Raw genomic sequence first — 6,803 nt, forward strand, 5'->3', positions numbered from 1 at the left:
AAATTGTTTTCCCCCTTATCTACACACAATACCCCATAATGACAAAGCAAAAACAGGTTTTAGAAATGTTTGCAAAAAAATTAAAATACTGAAATATCACATTTACATAAGTGTTCAGACCCTTTACTCAGTTTTTATCAAGGATCTTTCTGTACTTTGCTCCGTTCATCTTTCCCTTGATCCTGACTAGTCTCCTAGTCCCTGCCACTGAAAAACATCCCCACAGCATGATGCTGCCACCACCATGCTTCACTGTAGGGATGGTGCCAGGTTTCCTGCTGTATACATTTTTTGGTACCATTCCCCAGGTCTGTGCCTCGACACAATCATGTCTCTGAGCTCTACAGACAATTCCTTCGACCGCATGGCTTTGTTTTGGCTCTGACATGCACTGTCAACTGTGGGACCTTATCTAGACAGGTGTGTGCCTTTCCAAATCAATTGAATTTACCACAGGTGGACTCCAAACAAGTTGTAGAAACATCTCGAGGATGATCAATGGTAACAGGATGCACCTGAGCTCAATTTCGAGTCTCTTAGTAAAGAGTCTGAATAGTTATGTAAATAAGGTATATAAGTTTTGTTTTTTGACAAAATAAATGTAAAACCTGTTTTCGCTTTGTCATTATGGTGTATTGTGTGGAGATTGATGAGGGGGGAAAATGATGTAATCCATGTTAGAATAAGGCTGTAACTTAACAAAATGTGGAAAAAGTCAAGGGGTCTGAATACTTTCTAAATGCACCATATTTCTAGATATACCAAAGACTGAAGAGGAAGCAAGACATCCCACTAATTTTTGGGGGTGTTCATACACTAGTTCATATACTGTCAATGGACACATGCACATGCCGCGTTCACGTGCTAGTCGGAACTAGGAAACTCGTAAATGTTCGACTTGCTAACTCATTGTAGAAAGATGATCCCTGGGTTTCCCACGTAGGAAGTATCAGCATCATCCAATAGGAAGCTCTACGCAAATTACTTACATTCAGAGTTTCCAATAGCACGTCATGAATGCGGCATAAGCAAACCAGACCTAGCGGCTATTGCATTGGTGTCTATGGGAGAGCCACCCCTTAAGCAAACCGAAACGGTGACCATTTCTTTTTAATGGTAAACGGCCTAAGTAACACATCTTCATTTATCCACCATCTTTGCATAAATGCAAAGACAACTCGTACACTCGGAACCTCCAAATTCAAATTTGCTTGATTCGGATACTTTCCCAGTGGAAAACTCTGACCTCATCTTTCTACAATGAGTTTCCAAGTCGGAAATTTCAGAGTTTCCGAGATGTCTTGAATGTGGCAGTACCCTGTGAAAGTGGCTTCAGCTTCCGCTTTACTTCTGGGTCATGTCCGCTAATCTTTTGAATGGGCCTTACAATTATATGATTAAATTCATGAAAATGCGATCGTTTATGATAAAGTTGTTGGGTAACAAAACATAACGTTTTTTTTAAATGTTCTGAGAATGGAAGTGAAAATTTTGCCTGTTCTGGGAAAGTACATTTTTAGGTTGCAGGGAGGTTCTGTGAACGTTTTACTATGGTTCCCTGAAAGTTTTCCTGTGAGGTTTTATTATTATAGGTTATTTGGAGCTTTTTAATAACTTCCTTTAAACTTTCACTGAATGTTTCAATAATACTTTTAATAATAACAATGCTAGTTTACTTTGGGTTAACCTTTTTTGGGTTAACCTTTTTAAATTCCAAGCACAAATAGGATACATGGAAGTTCATTTCTTTATGCATTAATCATGCAAACACATTTATTTTTTAATTGTTACACGGGATTAGTGAGATTCAAACCTCTAATCTTCTGTTCTCTACCCATGGAGCTAGCGTGCCATCTTTTTTTTATGCATACAAAGCAGTTCATTTTAATCTATTCAAACACCCCATTTCAAAGGAAACAAGCACTCATTAAGATCAAGTGTGGCCAATTAGTGGGTGCAGCCAACACACCTAAACAAGATAAAGAATGGAGAGAGTTTTGTTAATGCTGAGAACGGAATGTATATGTATTTAAATAACATTCTTAGAACGTTCTCAGAACGTTACATGTTTTATTTATTGAACGTTTTCTTAACGTTCTCTGTGCAATTTGAAACATGACTTTAAATAGAACCATGAAGAAACCTGTAGGAAACTTTATGCTGAAGTACTGAAATTACCACAAAAAACGTTGTTTCTTAACTTTCTATTTACTATTTGAGAACATTCCTAATGTCAAACCAGTTGGACAACGTTCCTAGAACAAAAATGAAATATTTGAACTCTTACGAAACATTCTGTTAAAGGAATGAAATACCAAGAAAATAAAAATTTAAATGGTCAAGTTCCTTAAGTTGCACCATTCCCAGAAAGTTGTGGAAAGTTGTTTGCAAAATAACCATAGGACTAGCAGTCGTTCAATCTTCTTGTTGTAACAGTTGGTACAATTCGGAGTACAACGCATTTCTCTGGATTGAGGTACGTTTTCCAAGGCTCCACGGCGTCTTAATCTAAACAGGAAGCCTGAGTGACCCCAGTACAACTATAAGCAAGCATAGGGTCGGAAATTATTCTGGATAGTTAATAGGTAGAGAGAGTGGGGAGTTTTAAGTACCTGGGAATCATCATGGACAACACATCAATAAAAAATGCCAACAAAGACAACTGAATGTCAACACCGGATACTCTCCAACTACCACACCTGCCATATAGAGAGTGTGCTGACTTTCTGTTTCCTAGCCTGGTAAAATGGGCTGTTAGTATCAAAAAAAAGGTCATCCTCAGGAGGACTGTGAACCTGGGGTCCAAGTTCTGTGGCCTACAGTGCAGGGGGCTTCAGGACCTCTATGATAGATGGGCAATTAAGGGACGAGGCCAAGTTCATCACAAGGAACCCACGCACAATCTTGCTCAATGTTTTGAGCTGCTGCCCTCTGGAAGGAGACATAAGGTCCCACTGTTCAGCAAGAATAGGAGCAGGGCACGTTTCATTCCGGCAGCCATCAGTACAAAAAAAAAATGCAAATTAAATTAAATGTATGAAATGTATGCATTCACTACTGTAAGTCGCTCTGGATAAGAGCGTCTGCTAAATGACTAAAATGTAAATGTAAATCAGGCTTTTAACAGAGGGAACTCATACAAACTTGCCCTGCTCCTATTCTTGCTCAGAAGTGGGACCTTATATCTCCTTCAGGAGAGCAGCAGCTCAAAACTTTGGGCAAGGTTGTGCGTGGGGTCCTCTACATGCGCTTGGCATGTAAACTACTGACTGTCCAAACAGCAAGTTACAAGTGACCAAATCGAATGTGTGTGTGTTCAGACAGCAGTCATTTGCTGACAAGGCAGCTCTAGTTGTCATAGTAATGACAGGTGTGTGTGTGCAGTGGTGTAGGTTGATTGGTGGTGGGCTTGTGCTTCCTATCACTCAGAAGTTATGTAGCATGCTAAGGTGACAACAATGCCTGCCATGCCTTCCAGTTGCTTTGAATGTTCAAAATCATAGGGTAAGAACACTTTTACAGCCTCAAAGGATAAGATGAGCCAACTTTCAAAACAAGTCCTTTTTGGCTAGCCACAGCAGTCAACAAGCTAGATGGGTAGCTGTATATCTTTCTAGCACATACACTCATTTGTTTGAAAACAATTAACAAGCTAGCTAGCTACCACATATTCTTGTCAAACTGTCAACAGAGTAGCTAGCAAGCAACAAGATATGCCGAATAGCAGTCTAAAAATCCCTTGAGGGAAAATAAATCAGATTTAACCATTTATGGGTCCTCAGATTCTCAAAAAGTTCTACAGCTGCACCTTCGAGAGCATCCTGACCGGTTTCATCACCGCCTGGTATGGAAACTGCTCGGCATCTGACAGTAAGGCGCTACAGAGGGTAGTGCGTACGGCCCAGTACATCACTGGGGCCAAGTTTTCTGCCATCTAGGACCTGTACAATCAGCGGTGTCAGAGGAAAGCCCATAAAATTGTCAGAGACTCCAGTCACCCAAGTTATAGACTGTTTTCTCTGCTACCTCACGGCAAGAGGTACCGGAGCTACAAGTCTAGGACCAAGAGGCTCCTCAACAGCTTCTACCCCCAAGCCATAAGACTGCTGAACAATTAATAAAATAGCCACTGGATAATTTACAAGGTCTTTCCCCATTTTACCCAGCTGTTAAAAATAAGTTCAAGTTAGGCAAAGATTAGTCTATTCAAGGAAGAGGTTTGATGACTACGGCTGAAGGCATGTCTAGAGCCTCGTATGTGTTATCTTGTCTCAACAGTCCCAAATATATTTGCTCCCAATTAGATAAGACACTGTTTAATTTTATATGGAAAAATAAACCTCACAAAGTAAAAGATGTGATGTGGGCTAGCTACTCAACTCAGACGGTGTATAAGCACAATTTTAAGAATGTGTGAGTTCCCAGTTTCACCAAAGGAATATGAAATAGTGTGTTTAAGCAATAAGACAAGAGGGGGTGTGGTATATGGCCAATATAAGAAAGAACCAAGCTCCAAAAAAGAAAAGGCTTAACACATTTTTAAAAGGGAACAAGTCTTCATTTTAACTGTGAATATTCAGTCTACAATATTTTTGTGCTATATGGCCAATATACCACGGTTAAGGGCTGTTCTTACGCACCACGCATCGCTAAGTGCCTGGACACAGCCCTTAGCCGTGGTACATTGGCCATATACCACAAACCCCTGAGGTGCCTTATTGCTATTATAAACTGGTTACCGGCGTAATTAGATGAGTAAAAATAAATGTTTTGTCATACCTTTGGTATACGATCTGATATACCACGGCTGTCAGCCCATCAGCATTCAGGGCTCGAATCACCCAATTTATAAAAAGCAATAACATATGGTGATCTAATCCTTTTGAAACAAATTGGTCAGTACAGAGATATCACTTGTAAATTTGACCATGGTAATTAACGGTGTCTCATTTGTTCATTAATTTGTTTAAATTAATTCATTAGGAAAGCTTTTATTAGCCTGGGTACCAGTCTGTTCAGCAAACATTCAACTCCTTCTACTCTGTGTCATTGTTTAGCATGACAAGGAGTAACAAGTAGTGGAAAGATAGACTGGTACAGACTGGTACACAGACTAACTTTTGATGACAGCATTGTTCCAATAGCCAAATTCAGGTGGAACTTGCAATGTGTTGTAAATTGGCCATAGGTAAGGACTCTATCATACAAATAATGTGCTCACTAACAAAGTGAGAGAAACATTCTTTCAAATAACTCAGATGTTAACCCTCCAACAAAAATATTTGTAAATGTACACTACATGACCAAAAGTATGTGGACACCTGCTTGTCAAACATCTCATTCCAAAAGTATGGGTATTAATATGGAGTTGGTCCCCCCTTTGCTCCTATAACAGCCTCCACTATTCTGGGAAGGATTTCCACTCGATGTTGGAACATTTCTGCGGGGACTTGCTTCCATTCAGCGACAAGAGCATTAGTGTGGTCAGGCACTGATGCTGGGCGATTAGGCCTGGCTTGCAGTCGGCGTTCCAGTTAATCTCAAATGTGTAATGGGGTTGAGGTCAAGGCTCTGTGCAGGCCAGTCAAGTTCTTCCACATCTCCGATCTCGACAAATCATTTCTGTATGGTCACCTCTTTGTGCACGGGGGTATTGTCATGCTGAAACAGGAAAGGGTCTTTCCAAAACTGTTGCCACAAAGTTGGAAGCATCATCTGGAACGTCATTGTATGCTGTAGCGTTATGATTTCCCTTCACTGGAACGAAGGGGCCTAGTCCGAACCATGAAAAACAGCTCCATACCATTATTCCTCCTCCACCAAGCTATACAGTTGGCACTATACATTGGGGCAGGTAGCGTTCTCCTGGCATCCGCCAAACCCAGATTCATCCATCGGATTGCCAGATGGTGAAACATGATTCATCACTCCAGCGAACGCGTTCCCACTGCTCCAGAGTCCAATGGCAGCGAGCTTTACACCGCTCCAGCCGACGCTTTGCTTTGCGCATGGTGATCTTAGGCTTGTGTGTGGCTGCTCGGCCATGGAAACCCATTTCATGAAGCTCCTGATGAACACTTATTGTGCTGACGTTGCTTCCAGAGGCAGTTTGGAACTCGGTAGTGAGTGTTGCAACTGAGGACAGACGATTTTTACACGCTATGTGCTTCAGCACTTGGCAGTCCCATTCTGTGAGCTTGTGTGGCCTACCACTTGGTGTCTGAGCCGTTGTTGCTCCTAGATGTTTCCCCTTCACAATAACAGCACTTACAGTTGACCAGGGCAGCTCTAGCAGGGCAGAAATTTGATGAACTGACTTGTTGGAAAGGTGGCATCCTATGATGATGCCACGTTGAAGTCACTGAGCTCTTCAGGAAGGCCATTCTGCTGCTAATGTTTGTCTATGGAGATTGCATGGCTGTGTGCTCCATTTTATGCACCTGTCAGCAACAGGTGTGGCTGAAATAGCTGAAATAAAAAAAATATATTTAAAAAAAACATCATATTTAATATCTGTAAAGGTAAATTATTACTTTGCTAACTTGAATAGTATGTTGTTTAAGAATAAGAAGGTAATGAAATCTGTTGATACTGTTAAGCTTTTCACATGTATTTAAATGTAAAAACCCTGTTTGTATTTTTGATTTTGTGTTTATCTGTTTGTGATGTTTTGTATTAACATTTTTAAGAAGGATGTATAGATTTTTGTACCACATTTGAAATTGAAAAGAAAAAATATATATATAAAAATAAATGAGGTGACGCTTTCATGTGGTATTACGCATGCGCACAAAACATGTGAC

The sequence above is a fragment of the Salmo salar genome, chromosome ssa04 (assembly GCF_905237065.1).
Source record: "Salmo salar chromosome ssa04, Ssal_v3.1, whole genome shotgun sequence".
NCBI lineage: Eukaryota > Metazoa > Chordata > Actinopteri > Salmoniformes > Salmonidae > Salmo > Salmo salar.